The sequence below is a fragment of the Galeopterus variegatus genome, unplaced genomic scaffold (assembly GCF_000696425.1).
Source record: "Galeopterus variegatus unplaced genomic scaffold, G_variegatus-3.0.2 Scaffold1321, whole genome shotgun sequence".
NCBI lineage: Eukaryota > Metazoa > Chordata > Mammalia > Dermoptera > Cynocephalidae > Galeopterus > Galeopterus variegatus.
The window spans coordinates 307365-328484 of record NW_007727432.1 but is presented as its reverse complement, the minus strand read 5'-3'; positions in this window follow the sequence as shown (position 1 = coordinate 328484).

The following is a 21120-nucleotide window of genomic DNA, read 5'->3' as shown; positions in this document are numbered from 1 at the left end:
GGGGGGGGGGGGGGACCTTAGTTCAATTATCCTTCAACCAAACACATCTGACCTGCCCACCACCACTTACTTCTTCTGGAATGTTCCATCTTCATGCCCCTGCCCTTGCAGAAATTCCCAGGGAAGCGGAGCTCTACTCATTCCTCCTTCAGTCAATCACTGTCTGAGCCCATCCCTGATATTTTCCTCAGACCGGCCCTCACAACCACTCCTGCTCAGGCTTTTCCTTATTCCATAGGCCAAGTGGTCTGGGCTCTTCTTCAGAGCCCTGAGCCCAGACGATGCTCTCAGGGAAGCCTGTTCAAGGGCTATAGCACTGGCAACAGAGGGCTGGGTTTGGGGCAAGAGGTCTCATGGGCACTGTCCAGTAGGTGGCCCTCTTCTCAGGACACACATGTGGCTGGACATGCAGGTTCTGGGGACTGGGTCATGGTCACAGCTTCATAGGGGAACTACTGAGAAAAGGCATGCCTGAGGTCTGAGCTCTAGTGGCTCTTTCTTCTGGTTTCCTTCACATCTCGGTCAGTCCAGCTCGAGACCTCTGCCCACTCACCCAGGCCATATAATAACTCCCCGAAGTGGTACCCTAATGAAGTGTGTAAATAATGATGACTTGTTTTATCCTCTTCCAGCAAAAGCATTAATGGTATTTCCATTAACCAAAAAGTGGAGCACATGTGCTGACATGAGGATTTACAGTGAGAGATTTTGGAGTTGATTCTACCTTGGGGAATCCAGGGCTTTTAGTTTCCAGGGAGTAGGTCTATATTAGATTTTTAGAAAGTTCAGTTTCCCAAAATGAGCATAACTCAGCCAGCTGGACTTTATTAGGTGCTCATGCTGTTAATGTTGTGTGCTATCGGGTCAGACCTTCCATTATCCCTCTCTAAGATGTTATAAGGGTTCTTTTTCAATGTGAATACGTGTAACAACTGGACACGCACGGATTCCGATGACTGAACAGTGTGAACGCCAAGTAAAAATGCTCAGAGCAATTATTTGTAAGATGTACAAAGTTGTTCATACACACAGACTGACAATCAATACATATTGCAAATATTCCCAGACACAGTGATGGGTGACAAGAGCTATGAACTGGTAATCGAGAAACCCAAGCATTGCCATCAACTAGCTGTGTCACCTTAAGCCAAAATAAGAGGCTTGAATCAAGTTATCTAGAAAATCTTTGCCAATTCTACAAAGGATCAGAGCCTGGATCTTTGTAGTTTTCAGGATCCTACAGACAGGAGAATAGCAGCAATTTGGAGCAAAAAATTCTTTCTTAACTCTATCATTCTCTTCAGGTCTAGGTATATATGGAAAATACCAAAGGCATCTCAGAGAAGGAGCAACTCCTCTCTTTCTCCAGGGTAAGAAAGATGCTGTTATCTGTACTCAAATACAAATGTCCACTTTATTCAATGAAATCCAAAACAAGGTTTGGGCACTTTTTATTTCTTTCATCCAGAATTAAATTGATGCTGGGAAATATTTAATAACTGGCTCTCCAGGAGGGAACCAGGTCCTGATTTGTAACATTTATATTTTTCCATGGTGTAAGAATCTCCCCCCATGTCTGAATGTGGAGTTGGTAAGAGATGCACAGAATTAGTTTTCATGAGATGGTGTGAGCCAGCTCCAGATCTCTGACCAGAAATGCACCGCATCCAGAAGAGAAGAGAAGTTAAAAGGATAGTGAGCAATAGCTTCCAGTTGTGAGGGGCTATCGTAAAAGGTGTTCACTCACTCTCCATTCCAGTGTGTACAAAACAAGTGGAAGAGTATTGCAAAATATGAGTGATTGGTATAGAACACAGAAATTATAGCCAGCTAATTTGGATCCAAATCCTTTTTATTGGTTATGAATATTCATGAGATACAAAACTGATTGTCACCCCTCGCGCCCATGATGTGAGGACAGATTCATACTGGCAGCATGCCCATTACCACAAATTGCATCTGTACCCTGTGTCCCCCACCCTGTCTCTTTCATTACTAACTAGGGAAGTCACTTAATCTTTTGGAGCTTTAGAATCCTCATTTAGAATAACTTAGTATGGTAGTACATGCAGAGTACTAAGAGCAATGTCTGGCATACTCAGTAAAATGTTAGCTCTTATTATCATCACCACCATCATCATCATCATCATATGCAGAACTGGTATAACAACCAGCCTATTTTTCTTACAGAGGTTTTTAAAAACTGAAATAGTGTATGTGAGAGTAATTTGTAATCTATAAACACTATTCCAATCTGAGATATTATTTCCATGACTGCTTAGTGACCTCAAAGATGCAAGAAAACTGAAAGAGTTCATAAGGGAAATGGGTGCTAACTTTCTCTAGAAAGTGTTAAAAATAAGAGAGAGGGGCTGGCTGGTTAGTTCAATTGGTTGGAGCATGGTGCTGATAACACAAAGGTCCAGGGTTCAATCCCTGTACCAGCCAGCCGCCAAAAAACAAAAACAAAACAAATATGAGAGAGTCTCAGTGCATATGAAGGATCCTGTAGTCAATCACAGTCACAGGGGAGTTGGTTAGACTTTAGAGATCATCTGATTGAACCCTTCATCATGTATATGTGAAAAGAGTTGCTGAAAGTTTAAGTAACATAACTAAGAAGTTAGCAACAGAAAAGGGACTAGTATTCAGGTCATTTGACTCACAGTGTTCTTTCCACGAAGGGCACATCAATACTGGACCCTATAGTTACTTGCAGGTCCTGCTGCCTAGCCAGCCAAGAAGGTATAGTAAATGACAAAAAAGTTCTTAACTAATATCCTGAGATCAGAAACTAATGGAGGTTTTGACATAGGTTATACACTTAATTCTATATCAGAATTTGAGATTCATTCTTATGATTATTTTCTCACAAGGTAGAGAAATTGAGGAATCTGGGTTAATCTAAGTTATACTTTTAGTTATTTGGGGGTCATTTTTTGCCTGTTTATTTCAGAAGCAAAAGAAAAGGGCCCATGGTCCATTGGGATCCAAAATGTTATCTTGTCCAAAAAGTCCCATCACTTCCCTGGACTTCAGTTTGGTCATCTGTAAAAACAGATGGTTTGATCAGATTATTCAATTTTCAGTTTGGAAAGAATTTATTGAATGCCTATTACATGGCAAATGTTGTGCTAGACTGTGGAGATATGAGGAGAATGCCAGCAAGTCCCTATCCCTGTTGAGTTAAAGAGTCTAGTGGAGGAAACAGACACATAAGTTATACTACAAGTGTAACTGTACTACCATCTGTGCAAAACTCGAGATATGAACATGATACCACAAAGGAGAAATGACCTCTGGTAATGAAGAAGGCTTCAAAAAGCAGATAATGTTTCACACATTGTACACAGGTGTTGATATTCAACTTTGTATCCCACAAATACGTATAATGAATTACATTTCAATAAAAAAGGAAAAAGAAAAAGAAAATGACTTTCGAACTAGGTTTTGAAGGATGCATAGGAGTTTAATAGGTGAAGAATTTGAGATAGAGCATTCCAGGTAGGAAACAGCATTCACAAAGGTAGAGAAGCATCAAAGTGCCTGGTAGGTTTGGGTAACATCAAGAAATTTGGAATGACCAGAATTGAAAGTGTCTAGTAATAGTAGCAGTTAACATTTATTGAGCACTTTGTATAAAACAGGAGCTATTCTGTAATCAATATAAAAAATATCAAAGACACACTTTGCTTTCTTTTAAATCTTATGGTATGTATTTTACATCTATTCTATATCTCCATTCAAACCAGCCACATTTCAGATGTTCAAAAGCCACTTGTGGCTATTGACTGCTATATTGGACAACCTAGCCTAAGTGATGCTTTTCGTTGTGCTCTAGTGTTTGGAGGGTTTTTGTTATCGTTCTTTTGTTTTGATTTTTCATCTATTTCAACAATATCACAGTTCACATAGTCATCCTAGGTGATCCCCTATGGACTCTGAAAACTCAGAGACTACCTTACCAGCCTGCTATGTTGGTAAGTTTCAATTTACTGCTTCGTGAGTCAGGCCAATTGACTGTCCTCTGGGCAGCTTTTGCATTCTTAGGCTTGTGCAGTAGACAAGTGAATGCAGTTGGTTTTCCATATCCATGGGTCCAGTATCCATGAATTCAACCAACATGGATCAAAACTATTTTTTTTAAAAAAGGGAAAAATTAAAAAATAAAAATAATACAAATAAAAAAATACAGTATAACAACTATTTACATAGCATTTTTATTGTATTATGTATTATAAGTAAACTAAAGATGACTTAACATGAGGGAGGATATGCATAGGTTATATTTTATATCAGGGACTTGAGCATCTGTGGATTTTAGTATTCGTGGGGGTCCTGGAACCAATTCCCTATGGATACCAAGAGAGGGACCACTGTATGAATAGCTGGCCCTCAAGATAGAGTTACTAGCAGGAGATGTACAGGATGACTTATTTGCCAGCACATAGTGGTAGTTGAAACCATGGGAATGGGTGAGGTCAGCCAGGGAAAGTGTGTATATACTGCAGAATGAGAAGACAAGAGAGCTGAGGGCCTTGGGAAAGCACCCACACTTAAGGGGCAAAGGATGAGAAATGGTCAAAAAATTAGGAGCAGAACCAAGGAAAGAGTGGTGTCTCAGGAGCCAAGGAAGGAGAATCTTTAAAGAAAGGAGTAGGCAAGTCCATGATCAGTTAACTGATGTGTCTTCAAAGATAAAGTTAAATTTTTTAATGAAAAGAAAATAAAGATAGTTGAGCCTGCATTAAACTGCCTACATTAGACTTTTCATTTTAGCTAAAAGCTCCCTCTTGTGTCCAGAATGGGGATTTTCTTGACAGTTGGCAAAAAGCCTGCAAGAACAGTGTCAGCTGATCTACATTTTTTCTAATATTCTCCCATAATATTCATTTTGCCAATAAATGTGTATGAATTTTATAATCAAACAAAAACAGCTTGATAAAAATTTAAAAACAAGATGGTGTTTTTTCCTCTAGACGGAGGGTTTCTATAGAAAGTAAGTCATCATGTGAACACAAAAAATTCCATTGAGTATTTTATACCTTTCCCAAAGGAGCAGGAAGATTTCATTGAGATTCAGTAACTGCAGGGAGAGACTGACAAGTTTAACAATCATCTCAGGTTATTCGGATTCACTCTGTTTGAAAACTATCTTTCGATGCTCCCAAGCTATCATCTCTCCACTAAAAGGAAAAAAGAGAAAAGCCCTCCCTTTGAGGGACCCAGGAAATAAATCTATAAGGTTTACAGTCCAGACACAGGGAGTAGAGTAGCAGTAGAAGGTGCCAGAAGCAGAGGTACTAGCCTGGTTTGTTCCAGTGGTGGAGGTTTTAGAAATCAGGGAAAAAACAGTGCCCTAGGAAGCTGGAGGCCTAGGGGCAAGTATCCCAGCTGACCTTGGACAAGGCCCTTCCTTTTCTGGGCCTCAGATTTTTCTTCAGTGGAACCCTTCCATTCCATGATCTAAGAGTCACACCATGTGCAAACCAGAAGCAACTTGGACCAACCTCCTCTCCATGGTAAGTATACCTGTCAAATAAGGAACAGTTAACAGTGGTCCAGTGGTTACATTTGCAAGAGGAACTAAGGGTTGTTGTGCAGGAGATAGACCTTTTATTTCATACCTTTTGTTAGGCTTGGATTTTTTCACCAAGTACATATTGTGTGTATTCAAATGTGCATGTTGAACAGCAAGATACTTTGCCTCTTAATTGGAATCTGTCGTCTCATAGACAAACACATATGAGAAAAGTGAATTCCCAGTGAGATATTACTGTTGCCACATAATGACAGAATAATACATACAGCCCAGGAGGGTTGCCATCGCTACAGGAGACTAAAACACAAATTTCTTAAGAAAAGGAGTATATTTCGCACTGTGGGCCAGATGCTATGCTAGGTACCGGAATGAGAACCTAGGGTGATCTGATTCCAAAGCCTGTCCTCTCTGCATCATGGAGACCACAGTAGAGAATGAAAAGACTGTGGCTTCAAGAAAAGTCACTTGTTTAATTCCTCAGTGGAGAAGCAAGGAAAGCCACCGGAGCTAGGTGTGGAGCCTGGGGACACTTTCAGAGTTTTTCTTTAGATTTTTCCTTTCCTTTCCTTTCCTTTCCTTGTCTCTCCTCTTCTCTTTTCCTGTTCTTTCCTTTGTTTACCTTTCCTTCCCTTTTCTTCTTTTGTATTTTTGCAAAAGGCTATAAAAGAACAACTTCCTCTACCCTCATCTCCTAGAGACAGAGATCAATATCATGACAATAGCAACTGGGACTTGGGGCAGATGAAGGCTGATGTATTGGGTGGGGTAGCCTTTAGCTTGGCAAGGGGATAACAAGATCACCTCAACTGATCACTTGAGGTCTTGCCTTGGATGTGAGGAATGCTGTGGAAGAGCAAAGAGCAGCAGTTTTGTAGGAGGAGGCACTGAGGAGTAGATTACTGGAACATCGACTCGAGTTTTTGTGGTTGTTTTTTTTTTTTTTTAACTCTACTCAATACTGTACTAAAACAAAGAAAAGAAAAAAAGGTATGTAGGAAACAAAGGACTCTATCCTCTACTTATGAAAAAAAAAATCAAGGGTCACATTTGGATTGGACTGTTACTACTAGTCATTGGGAAGGAAATAGCTTCGTGGGGTTCAGGACACATCTGGATATTAACCATTACAAGCACAAAGCACACGCAGAAAAACAGTGTGTATCGGTGGCAAGGCATATTCTCTCCTTTTTCTGTCCCCCTCTCTCTTACTCTCTCTTCTTCCTCCTTTCTTTTTCTTTTTCTTCCTCTGTCTCTGTCTCTTTCTTTTTCTTTGAGGTAATCCAACCAGAGTCTCTTCAGAGATTTATTACAGTAAAATGAATAGAAAGCAGAGTGGTTTTGTTCTCCCCTACAAAACCCTATGCACAGATGGCAACTCGGCGCTCACCAGGGAGTTCCCTAACTTCCCTTCTCCCTTAGGAGGGAGAGGATGTAAGCAGCTAGTCAGGCCCGCCTGCTGAATGGAGGCCAAATGTGGGGGAAATGACGGAGTGCTACTCCTGCGCTGTCGAATGGAGTTTGCCTCGAGAGCCAAACCCACTAAAATGGGGTCTGGAAGCTATCACAGAAGAAATCTGATGCATGTATGTTTCTACCCACAGTCGTCCATCACCAGGGATTTTTGCATTTGAGGCATGTTGCAGAGACTCAGGCAAGCTGCTGTATATCAACCGTGATCAGTTTTTAACATGTTATAATAATCTAAAGGGAAACAGCCCCTGAAGTCTGCATACCGGAATTTTTTTTATTTTTCTAATTTGACCTTCAGTGCCAAATAAAATAAAATAAAATAAAACAAAAACCTGAAAGGCAAGACAAATTGAGCAACCTCTATTTTAGAAAGACCTAACTTGCTTGCATGGGTTTTTGTGGCGATGGGGATGGGATACACATATCTATGTAATGACAATGAATTCAGATAATGCCACTTGAAGTGTGTTGGTCACCTACTGTCTTGTAAGTACTGTGCTTGGTGCTTAGTGCTTTATATATATGAAAACTAAGAGGAAGAAAGAAACTCTTTATAGGTGCTATGGACTGAATGTTTGTGTCCCCCAAAATTCATATGTTTGAGCCTCAATCCCCAATGTGATGACATTTAGAGGTGGGGCCCTTGGGAGGTAATGAGGTCATGAGGGTGGAGCCCTCATGATGGGATTAGTGACCTTATAAGAAGAGCCATGAGAGAGATGACCACTATGTGAGGACATAGCAAAAAGGTGTCAGTCTGTAACCAGAAAGCAAGCCCTCACCAGGAACCCAATTAGCCAACACCTTGATCTTGAACTTTCCAGCCTCCAGAACTATGAGAAATAAATGTTTATTGTTTAAGTTACTTAGTGTATCATATTTGTTATAGCAGACCGAGCTAACTAAGATACTGGGTGAAAAAGGATGTGATACTCTAAAATCATCTTAGGTTAATGGAACAAAGAAAATGAATACAATCTTCTGCTTAAAGTGGCTTTCATTTAAGGAATTCAGAGAACTTTATTATGAATTAATATTCACAAAGCAACTTGCAACAATACTCAGAAAAAGACACTATATTAGAAGTTGGAAAATATGCAGTTCTAAATTTTGTTGATATCCTTAATCATGTAGGTCACAGAACAGTTTTAGAAAGTTCCAAAAGGAAAGATTGGGGCTACTATTCTGGAGTATCTCACTCAATCTCACAGTATCTAAAAAATGTAGTCACGGGCAAGCACCAACCTTTCCTCTTCTCTGTCTACCCCCTGAATGCTGATAGTCCTCTGAGTTTTTATGTTTGGCCCTCCTCTGTTCTCAATATACATTTTTCTCTAGGTGATGTCATCTCCTCTGATGATTTTTACTGTCATCCATATGCTGATGCTTTCCAAATCTAAATCTCCCACTTCACATCTTCCTGGAGCTCTAGACTCATATATCAAAAAGTGTCCAGTGGACATCTCACCCGGATATCCCATAACCATCTGGAACTCAAGATGCCCAAAACTAAACTCATCATTTTTCTCCGTTCTCCATTCTTTATCCTGGTTGGTGAAAGTAAATTCATTTGTCATTAGGGTCAAAAACCTGAGAGTCCTCCTCAACTTTTCCTTCAACCTCCATATGAAACCAGTTATCAAGTCCTGTCGCTTTTAATTCCCCAATTACTCCCCTCCTCCCTATCACCCCTGTCTTGCCTTGGTCCAGGCACTCATCATTTCTAGTGTGAACTGTTACCATAATCTCCTACCAGGTTTCTCTGCTTCTGGTCTTGCCTCTGCTAGTCTCAGCCCCACCAATCCCAGCCTCCACACTGCTACCAGTCTAACAGGTACATGTGCTCTGCTGGTAGGCCTAATTAAATTATTTTGATGGCTTTTTACCTACTAGAGTAAGTCCAAACTCCTTGGCATGGCATACAGAGGTTTGTTAAACTCGGTCTCTGCCTTCCTCTCTAGCCCCATCTCTCCTACCCCTTACCCTTGGTGTACTTCCTGCCCCATTGATACTGATTACTTGTAGCACTTCCCACGTTCCATGCTGTTGTGTACCTCTGAGTCTTTACTCACATTGTTCTTACTACTGGAATGACAGCTTTACTCCCATCCTTTCTTTGTCTGGACAACTCTTCTTCACCCTTCAAGACTCAGTTCAAGGGGCCCATCTTATGGGTAGCCTTTCCTGATCCCCCACCTCCACCCCAGAACAATGTTCTTCCTCTGTGCTCCTCCAGCACCCCATGTTTGCCTTTGATTTGGGATCTGTCTTCTGCACCGCACTGTGAACCCCTTAAGGAGAGAGTAGAGACTGTATTGCAGCCCTCAGGTAGGCATACACTATATATTTAATTGATTTCTAATGAAGGAATAAAAGTGCTTTACTTTTGAACTGCCCAGTTGGATTTCTCTCTCTATCCCCACTGCTACCATATTAATGGAGACCCTCATGATCACTCACCTGAACTTCCTCCCTGTACACAGCCTGAACACGAGAGTCTTTGATGATTCTCTAGAAGGTAAAGTCCACACTCCTTAGTGTGGCATACACAAACTGGTTGCAGCCAACCTTCAAGCCTATTTCCTGCCAATACCTACCCTGCTGACATCTGTACTCCAGCTATGCCCAACTACCATACATGTCTTTGCCTTCTCTCTGCCCCCCTTGATGAACCCTTATTTCCCCTTCAGAGCCCACCTTAAATGTGCCCTCCTCTGTGATGCCTTCCCCAAATCTCCCCAGAGTTAGTCATGTCCATCTTTGTATTCCTATTGCACCCATCTACCATAGCACTTTCTACACTCAATTATAGTCATCTACTTAACTCCTCTTAGCCACAGTTTCCTCATCTGGAAATGGGGGATGAGACATAAAGCATGTAGCAAAGAGCCTGGCGTGTAGCTTCATGAATAGTAGCTAACATCAGATGAGTTCTCACTATGCAGCAGGCACTTTACAGATATGAGCTCATGTCATTGTCCTCATAGGTTAGGTACAACTATTGCCTCCATATTCTACATGATGACATGCTGCCTTGGAGGCTGAAATGACTTGCCCAAGGTCACACAGTTGGTTAGTGGATGATCCGGTTGAACCCACGTGCATTGGTGCCAGAGGCACGCTCTTAACCTCTATTCATCTGTGTACACTTTTCTCATCCCTACTAGATTAACTCCTCTAAAATAGGGACTACTTCTGCTCTCATCCCAAGTTAGGTTCACAGTCTCTGATTCTCTTGGCTGCTCTCAGCAGGAGATAGGGACTTAGGCTTCCACGCCTCCATTTTGCTTAGACACCCAGCACTTTACCTCTCCTCCCTCAAATGCTCCCTGCTTTTCAGCCACTTTCCCTAGAACAATGTGCTTTACATTTCTAAGCTTGTCTCCAGCCTGCTTTGCCCCTTCCCACTGCCTCACTGACTTTAATGCATTCCGGATCCACCTGAGGAGGCTCAGTGCAGGTCAGGTGAACAGAATGTGACTCTGCACTGCGTAAGGGTTTCAATCATCCTCATTAATTGTTTTGAGAATACTTTTATAATGATTACAAACAGAACTGCAAATGCATTACACAGGAATTTGATTCTGTTTGATATATCCAGGCCACAATCTGGGACCTAAATACGCCAGCTAAATGCTACAAACATCTCAATCCATCCCAAAGATGTTAAATGTTGGCATTGTTTTGCAGTCTTGAAAGAGAAAGTAGCAGGTAAAGTGAATGGCCAGCAGTAGCTCCAGAATTTCTGTGTAGGGAAGCCATGCCCACCCTACACCATATATCTTTCACTGTTTGTAATGTGCATTCTCTATTTATGTGAGGAGGCTTGGTGGGTCTAGTAAAGATTAAGGGATTTGTCTTGAAGGCGTGTTTGCAGAGGAAGCATAGTTTTTGTAAGCTTATTTGGGGTCACTTGATTAATTTGTCTTCCCTGAGCCAAATAGCACTGCCACTAAGAATGGCTCATGGTCACATCATGAGTCTTGGACAAAAGATAGATTAGAAGTTCCCATTTCTCAGCTCCAATTGCTGGGTTACAGAAACCTTAGTTCCACCATCCTTTCCAGACACCTACGAATTTGGGAGAAGATGGAAACCCTTTGCTGATGAGAAATTCCAATTAGAAAGATAAGAGAGTCAAGCTAGGGAAGGAAGGAGTGGGGGAAGAGTGGGACAGGAGCCAGGAAGAAGGAAATCACACCCACACCGGAGTCAAGGCAAGGTTTGTAGTTTCCACTAAGAAACCAGAAAGCTCAAAACAGGAAGAAAGAGGTGAGGTGCAATCCAAAAAGCAATCAGCTCACTGACATTTTATTTATTTTTACCTGGGGGAAAGGGGTATTGGGAGGGGCTCCCTTGCTGACCCAGCAGCTGCAGCTGCTATAAAGGAAGTGGGTGTTTGGGGGAGGGGAAGAGGAGACCAAGATGGGGCCGGTGGGGGTGGGGGCTGGCCTGTTCCTTGCCCCCAGTAGAGGCCCAGAGATTCTGAAGGAAGGAACTTGAGACTGTGTGAAGCCCAGGAGACAGGAGATATTTCCAAGTCTGACAGAAAAGGAAGCTGTTCTCCAAGGACACAAAATCTATCCCAGTCCTGACCTGGAAACTTAGAGGAGACCTCCCCACCCCCACTGCCTTTAGAGCGGTCTGCTGGCCTTGGCCATTTCAGGTGCAGATGAAGGCAATGGAGTTGTCAGGAGAGACAGATGGAGGGAGAGACAGATAGAAACTGTGCCAATAAAATATACAAAATTAACAGAAAACAAGACTTTCCTGGGATTTTCCCCTGGTCTTATAGCATCTGGTTTCATTTCTCCTCCCTGAAGGAAAAAAAGAAAGAAAAGAGGTGGGGGTTGGCAAACATAGTACATATGTTTTCAATGGAGTCCTTCAAAACATGTTCAGGCAGCTGGGAGCTCAAGCCCAGAGGTGGAACACTTGTCACTGACAGAGCCACCACCATCCTGTCCAGAGGGTATATAGGACTCTGAGTGGCCCTGAGCAAGCCATTTCACTCTCTGTCCCAGCTTCTGCCTCACAGAATGAGTAGTGAAACTTTCAAAAGAAGTAACAGGACAAAGTATGCTGAAAAGTATAATAATAGCACTAAGTTTCTGGAAGACTTCTTGCGCTTTACCTGTCTTGTCTCATTTAATTTCCACAAAAAGCTTTTAGCTGTTAGACTATGTAGGTAAGATTGCTAGTATTGTTATTAAATTGTACATTTCATGGTTTCCACATTTTGTCTGGAGGCAATGTTCAGTTTCAACAGGGCTTTCTTTTCCGAGTTTGAGACATGGGGACTAGGGTATTTCTGTCTGTTAAGTGGGAATTGAAAAAGGAGTACGTTGATCCCAAGGCTCAAATTTCAAACTTATAACTGAAGCGAGCGACACCTCCCCATCAGGCATTGTGGACTCAGTAGTATCGGGGTGAAGAAAGCCACTCTCCTTACATGGCTTTGAAGGGCCGTGACATTTCAAGACAGCACTTCTGTTTAAAACTGAGAATCAAGGGGATTGGGGAGAGGTTGGGTGGGGGACACAGGGAACAACTCCAATCTGAGGTGGTGGGACACGCTGACAGTGTTGATCTGATCATCACATCTTGGGCACAGGTGCTGATGGTCAGCTCTGTGCCCCATGAATATGTATAATCAATAAAACTTTTTTAAAGATAAATAAAATTGAGAATCACATTCATTCTGGCTGATTTGCTTAGTGTCCTAACCCAGCTGTCCCATGTCCAAATCTCCCTGTTATGGATATCTACTGAGTAGATTCTAATACTGCATTCAAAAGAATCCCCCAAAGAAAGAAAAATTTAAAGGAGCATGAAGATCTTTCCAGCTGTGAAAGATGTTGAAATACTGGAATGGGCAACTAAAAAGGGGAGTTGAATCTGAAAGGACAGGAGGATCTCAGTAGCCTGAGCTAGTCAAGGGAAATTTCTGTTAAAAGGCAAAGGAATGGACATGACTGCTTTTTAAACTTCCTTCCAGCATATTTACTCAGACCAAGCTGGCTCAGGAGAGAGGCCTCAGAGGCTTAGATTTCCTAGACTGATAGTGCTAGAGGGGATTTGAAAATGCATCTAGCCCAAGTGTATCCTCTTCAAAATGAAGAAACTCACATATTGGTTTTGTCTTGAGTGCTATAATCTTTCCTTATGCCTCTGAGTCATATCTCCTGTCTCTCAAGAGCACCATCCACCAGCTGCTTCCAACTGTAGCTTCCTAAATTTCAGAGCACATGGGGGAAGAAGAATATGCGCTGGGAATGGTACAGAGGAAAGATCTCTGGAGCTAAGGATAGGATACCTGGATTCTACCTCTAGCTTTGCCTCTCTCTAGCAGTATGACTGTGAGCGAGTCACTCGCCTGTCAGTCAATGGGCTAATCATGTTTGCACAGTGTACTTCACAGTTGCAGCAAGAGAGAGAGAGAGAGAGAGAGAGAGAGTGAGAGATATCAATGTAAAGTGTGACAGTTGGTTTCACAGGCCACACCTGACTATGCCTTGTTATAGCAAAGAATGAAAAAAATAAATAAATAAACTCTGAGAAATTACAAGTAGTATTTTAACAACGTGACACCATTATTTTTCACTGGCATTTCACATTGTTTTTCAATGGAGGGACTAGATTTCAGCTGTGTCCATACTGAACACGAGTAGGCCCTTCACTTTCTAGATCTTAAACGCATGTATGGGTGGCTGCTGCAAGAATATAATGATCAGAGGCAGTCACTAGAGGAGAATGTGACCAGCCAGGAAATCACCTTGGAAAGTAAAAATGCAACTCTTTTCTGGCTATGGCTTAGCAAGTAAATATGAAAAGGGAGTGAAAGAAGTGGGAAACGAAGACAGACAAAGGAGCAGAGAAGGCAGGAGACATTGCCAAGGCAGACAGGAGGAAGGCAGGGTGAAGGACAAAGAGCTGAAGAAATCCAGCTTGGAGTCTTGGGCTGTAGCAGATGCCTGACCCTGGAGCAGACATGGAAAGGGTATATAGATTTTTAATTTCCTCTGTGGAAAGGACAAAATAAGCATTTGGCTCACATTTAAATTAGCTTGTTATTCTTTAGTCATCAGTGCTTGCCTTAGTACACACACCAAAGGGTGCGTTTCTGCTGTGAACTGACTACACTCCTACTCTAAGTTTTTCCCATTCCCTAAGCCTTGGGCCTATCTAAAAGTATTGGCAATACTGGTGGGAGCAGAAAAGGGGACAGGGATTCAGAACAGAGTTGAGTTGGAGCAGAGAGGACTTCCTGGCCTCTCCAGTGGTTTGCTTACTAGCCAAAGATGCCAGCAGCATGTAGTGGTTACAGCCTGGGCATTGATTGAGCTTAGCCAGACCTTGCCTTGAATCCCAATTCTGTCACTTATGAGATATATGACCTTGAACTAGTTGCTTCCTCTCTTCAAGCCTCATTTTTCTCACCCATATGTAAACATAATAATAGCCTCCCATCTCTTAATGTCATTGTGAGGATTAAATGAGTGAGGGCAAGTAAAAGGCCTGGCACAGAGCCCAACACACAGCAGCAGGCACGCAATAAATGCTTGACATTACTATTATAACTTGGAACAAGAAAGAGCTGCCCCTCAGCCGCAGTTTGCAGAAATGACCTGTCTTATTCAAAGTAATTGCCAGAACCAGACTATCCTGTACCCTCCAGACTTTTTCAAATGCATTTTCAAAATACTGAAAAGATTTTTCTTTTATCAATCTCTCCCTCATCTCAGTGCCCTCTGCAGCTCTCTCACGCTCTCTCATGTTCTCGGTCTCTCTCCCATACCCCTCCTTCCCCATCATCACCAAAGAAGCCCCCAATGCTCCAAATAGATAAAAAGATGTGGAGGTACACAGGCCCCACTCCATATAAGGCTGGGTAAACTTGTCCAAAAATGATGACAATATTGCTTTTGTTTCTCAGATACTAGAGTCTCCCACAAATTCTTAAATGGACATTCCAGTGCCTCTTCCGTCCACTCCTAGCTACTTCAGTCTGGGCTCTCAGGAATATTACAGTGCCACCTTTAAGGACTCTCTCACAATTCTGACACCTGCATCCTGGTTCCTATAGAAACTCTTTCCCTCTTCTCAATGTATGTAAGGTTGAGAAAACTGTAGGATGAATAGGGAAGGCATAATCATCATGTTAATGGGACTTTAGACATGCAAAAGTATGTCCTGAGCGTGGATGAGCTAAACAAAGTCTATGTGAGGGGCAGGAATGGACAAGTGCCATCATAGCCCCAGATGTGTGATGCTGGGAAAAGGGGACCTAGAAATGATGAAAGAAACACAAGGGTTATTCAGAAAAATGGGGCATTTGAAGGACTCAATGAGAGGTGTGTAAATGGAAGGACAGCATGAGGAAGTCAGAGACAAAAGTCTAAGTTCCTGCAAGGAACACACATAGAGAATTCTTGAAAGCCAGAGAGCAGGAGAGGAGGAGCCTGGGAGGGAAAGTGCCAGGGGCTGGGGGCTTTGTGCTAAAAGAATTCTGGGAGAGGAGACTATGGGAACCTCGTCTGATCAGGCTGCTGGGTAGACTCAGCACAGTTTCAACCTGGGACCATCAGGCCCACCTATGAATCAGGCCGGAAGGATCTGTCCTCCCACTGATGAGTTAAGCTAGACGTGAACCTGGGCTTTTCCCATCTGTGTAGTCTTTGGACCTTGAATTTCTTCCCACTGTAATAACACATTTCAAACAGCTGGCTAGAAATCCTGGTAAAGACGACTAAAAGAAACTGAAAGGACCCAGGAAAGATCTTGCATCTAGCCTACATCAGCGTCTATGCCCTTAACAGATTGCTCTCGTCTTACGGATGTTTTTCAAACTTTCCTGTCCGAGATTGCTGTGTTCTGTGAATAAAGTCAGAGTATTCTGCCATTAAAAATGAAATGAAATGAATTAGGGGTCTTTTTCCCAAAATGTTCAAGGAAAAGCAGTAAGTTAATGGATAGAATGTGCTCCCATAAATTCTGCTGAAACCCTTGGTCTCTCATCTCACGTGCCTATACTAGAATATAAAAGTTAGTGTCTGATTTAGCATAGGATTATATTTGTAGATATTTTATTATTTAAATATGAACATTTCATGATATTCCACAAAAATCTCTGTGATTTCCAGTGCTGTGTCACTGGAACAACTGAAGAAGCTCTAGAATTAAGGATTGGGATCATTATCTTTATTCTGCGTGACGACTTTCACACTTTCATTTTTGCTCCCTTCTAACTCATTCTCCACACAGTAACAAGAATATGTCAAGCAGATCATGTCATATCTCAGCTTTAACCTCATCAGTAGCTTTCTATTACCCTTAGACTAAAACCCAGACTCCTGACCAGGACCCACAAGCCCTGGGTGAGCTGACCTCTGCCTGCCTCTTCAGCCTCATCTTGTCCCACTGTCCTCCTTGCTCACACTGTTCCAGGTACACTGGCTTCTCCATTCCTCAAATATGCCAGGCCAGAGTCCATCCCAGTGCACTTGCTCACCCTGCTATTCCTTCTGCCTGCGATACCCTTTCTATCCATGGTAGGTAGCATTTTGGGCTTCATAACCTTCACCCCTTGGTGTCATACCTGTTGTCATGCTATATTACATGTCAAAAGAGATTGTGCAGGTGTAATTAAGGTTACTGATAAACTAACATTAAGAGTAAAAGATTGTCCTGGATTGTCCAGGTAGGCCGAATATGATCGCGTGACCCTTTAAAAGCAGAGAGATGCAGCAGAAAAGGAAGTCAGAAAGATTTGAAGCATGAGGAGGACTGCAGACATCTTTGCCGGCTTGAAGATGGAAGGCACCACGTGGAAAATAAAAAAAGGAAATGAACTTGGCAGTGAATTTTCCCCCAGAGACTCCAGTAAGGAATGCAGCCCAGCCTACACCTTGATTTTGACTTTGGAGACCCTAAGCAGAGGACGTCCTTCAGCCACCCTGTGCCTGAACTGTTGCCCATGGAAACTGTGAGATAATACATCAGTGTTGTTTTAATTCACTACGTTTGTGGTAATTTGTTATGGAAGCAATAGAAAACTAATACACCATCCTTTCTTTTTCATGATTATCTCCTTTCCATCTTTTGGATCTCAGCTTAAATGTCACTGTGTCCGAGGGTCCTACCCTGACCATCCTGCTCAGAATGAATCTCCTCTCCCCCATCTTTATTCTCCTTCTCAGTCCCCATCATTTGCTTCCTTCATGGCCCTCATCACAATTTTAGCTACTTTATTTATTTGACTTTTTAACTATTTTTTGTCTGTCTCTTCCACCAAATTGCCATGAGACAAGAGGCCACATCTGTCTTGTTCTCCATCTTAGTCTCATTGCCAGTACAATGGATCACATATAATAAATACTGAATAGAAAAGTGTCGAATGAATGGATGAATGAATGAATAGTACCTGACAATAATGTTCACCCAATATGACCCACTGGAATGTAAGCTCCATGAGAACAGAGATATTTCTCCACTGCTGTATTTCTGGGATGTAGAAGAGTAAATGGCATAGAATAGGTGCTCAACAAATATTTGCTGAATGATTTAATATTTATCGAGCACCTACTTTGTGCCAGGAACCACGTTCTCTACTTTTATCTGCCTTATTCCACTGGATCCTCACAATACCAACTCAAGTTGGGCACTATTATTTTCTCCATTATATAGCTGATGCTCAGAGTGGTTAAGCACATTGTTTAATGCCACACAGCTAGTAAGTGGTAGACCTAGAATTCAAACCCAGGCCTCTGTACAAGCCTATATTTTCCACCATGCCATATTGATAACAGCTTTGCAATAGGTTTTTAAAAAATGTACATATGGACAGTCACATGAAAGTTTGCATGCAATTTCAGGAAATTCATAGAGCATACCCATAAACCTTAGGTTAACTTAAAGCATACTACCTACATCAAAGGGTGTTCAGACTCAATAGAGATGAGCTGGGTTGGATCAGATGAGCTTCAGGTGCCCTTCTAGTTTTCCTAGTTTGTAGATGGGCATTCTTGAAGATGGAAGGAAACCTTTAAGACTCAAAAACTTCAAGTGCCAATAGTAAGATGACAGGTGTGGGAGATGCCAGTATTTTAGAAAAGAGGCTTTGTCTAGTATCCCTGATGAATGAAAACCATGTAAGTTTCCTACTCGTAAGACCAACCCTGGCTGCAACAGTTCTCCTGGTGGTACCTAATATCCCAAGTATTTGTGAAGTCACCAGAGGTTTGAGAATAGCGTGAGGCAAAAGGCGAGTAACACAAGCTCCCCACAGAGCTGTGAACTTTGAGGTAGGCAGCCTTCCCAGCCCCTAGCTCCTGGGGCTCAAGGTCTGAGAGCTGGGGCAGCTTCCCTTTTGCTGAAAGCCCCCCACCTAGCCCTGGCTCTGAGGAGCTTGCCAGTCTCTCTGTGAGCATTATTTAATCGAAACCAAGTATTTATGTTCCCTCTTAGCTTTGTGTAACACTTGAAATTCCTTCCAGATAAACAAGAGAATTGTGGCCAAGAAGGAGCCAAGAAAGAAGTTAGAGATAAGACCTTAAGGCTTGATTTATGAAGCGGAATTTCTGAAAATGCTCACATCCCTCAGTGGCCGGGCAGCAGCTGGCCGGCTTCTCTCTTTCAGCTTCTGGGCCACCTCTCCAGGGCATGCTGAGGCTATTCTGCTGCCCACAGCCTGGGAATTCCTCTCTCCTTTTCTCTTATCTCCAGGCTCCTTCCTCATAGTGAGTCACTATGGCAGCAATAGACTTTCAGGCTGGGCTTCCTGACTGCAACTGAAACTACTCTGGAACAGACAGCAAGGACGGCATAAGCACAACCCAGTTCACAAGCAAGGCTTGCTCGTTCTCCACAAATATGTGCCACCCCAATCAAAGCCTGTGTTCTCTTAAGAGCCTGGATACTATCCAGCTAAATCTCCTTCACTTTTCTAAATGGCCTTCTTGCTCCCTGTTGGGCTAGGGCTTACGGACCCTTCAAACCCATGGTACAGACTGGGTCACAGACCCCTCACATGCCAGGCGGGGTCACAGACTCCTCACATGCCAGGCTGGGTCACAGACCCCTTATATACAGGTTGCAAGCCAGGTAATTGGAAGAGATCCCCGGAGCCGTTGACAGAGTTCACATGTTCTTTCCAATGCAAGTTTAGTCCTCAGCTTCTTCAGCAGTAGCAGCAGCTTAGGGCAGATCCAGCAGCAGTGGTGGTGGCCTCCCAGAGCATCCTGGGGGCCCTAGCAGCAATAGCCTTCTGCAGTAGTAGCGGCCTCCCTGTGGCTCCCCCAGGGTGTCCTGGAGGCAGGGGGGAGGGGCACTGTGGATCAGAGCCCTTTGTCCTTTAACTTAAATCCAATAACCCAGGACGACAAGTCAGACAACACAGGAACACCTGGGTGCCCTCATGCATCCACAGACAATAGCCAAGAAACACCTGGGTGCATGTGCACAGTTATATTTACATCAAATGCTCAGCAAGATTCCAAACAGCCAAAGGATCCTGACCATTTATCCATTTTCCCTACACTCACCAAAGCCTTGCCTGGGGTTTCATCTTCCAATTTGCAAGGGGGATAGCATAGCCATAATGGTTAAGAGTCCAGGCTCTGGAGCCACACTGTCTAGGTTTAGATCCAACTCTGCCATACTCGCTAGCTAAGTGTGTGGCCTGTGGCCAGTTACCCACCCTCTCTGAGTCCCTTTCCTCATCTGTAGAATGGGAATAATAATAATAGCCCTGAACTCTTAGTGGTATAAGGATTCAACAATTCCAATTAAAGCACTTAGAACATCACCTGGCTCATAGTTAAGACTCAACAAATGTTAACTATCATTCTTTACCTATTTGGGGAGGCAAGATATCCTTTTGTGTATCCAAAGTGCAAATAGACACTTCGCCTGCTGCTTTCCATGTCATTACACAGAGCAATGTGTGGAAGCTCTGACTTTAGGCTGTGCAATAACCTGCCATGATAGTAATAACAGATATGACTCAGTGGGCACTAACTATGTTTGAAGCACTGCCCTGAACACTTTACATGTGTCATTTAATTTAATCCTCGCTAGAAACATGAGAGAGGGTACTATTATTGTCCTTGTCAAAGCACAGAGAGATTAAATAACTATGTAATATAAAACTTCAGTGGGCTTTGTGCAAGGGGTAATTATCATCGGTTGAAGCAATAATGAAATGCCCTATGGAGGAAATAGACCTCTAATTTGATTTTGAATGACATACTAGAATTAGGATAAGCAGAGAGGATGAGAAGGGGGAGTTCCAAGTAAAGGAAAGTATGGAAATGAAAGACGGAAATGAGCCTGGTGTGTGTGGAGTAAAGAGACTAGACGCACCCACCTTCTCCAGAGACTACTAACAGAGAAAGGCAGGAACTCAGGCTGGTAGAATCACCATTCCCATCTCACAGACCAAACAACCTAGCCACTCAGACCCAGATGCAGCAATCTTTGGCTGTCCTGCCCTACTCCATCCACTTTAGATGATCATGTTTCTAAATCATCCCTCCAGGCTCTCCCCAAAATAGCTCGATGGCCACATGCTACACCATCGGTTTCCAAGGTCACAATTTCCCCTTCTCAGCTACTCTACCACTTTTGTGTCTCTCTCATACACCCACCAAGGTGTGGCAAGTGAACAAGCCTTGTGAGGTCTCAGCTAAACTTGGTTCATTCCCTATTTTAGGTTCCCAGAGCAATTAAAATCCACTCCAGAACCTTACTATAGCCCCATGCCTGTCCTCGTCTAAATCTCCTGCTTCACTGCTGACTCTGGGGTTTCACCCCAGGCAAGGAGAGCCCTTTAAGAATACTTATATTTGCTATAAAAGCTTGTGAACCTCTCAGCCATATCTGACCATTGGTGGAATGTTGTGGCAGCACATGAAATCAGGAGAGAAGAGTAAGGAGACTTGAGTTTCTAAGGAAAGAGATATAGCCAGAACAATTTGCCCAGGCTAGGAAGGGTCAATGGCAGCATAGTGTTTTCATATTGTGAGCAAAATATCAAGGAAAAGAAAAGCCTCTCCCCTTCCTTCCTTCCCTCCCTCCCTCCCTCCTTCTCTCTCTCTCTCTGTTTTTCC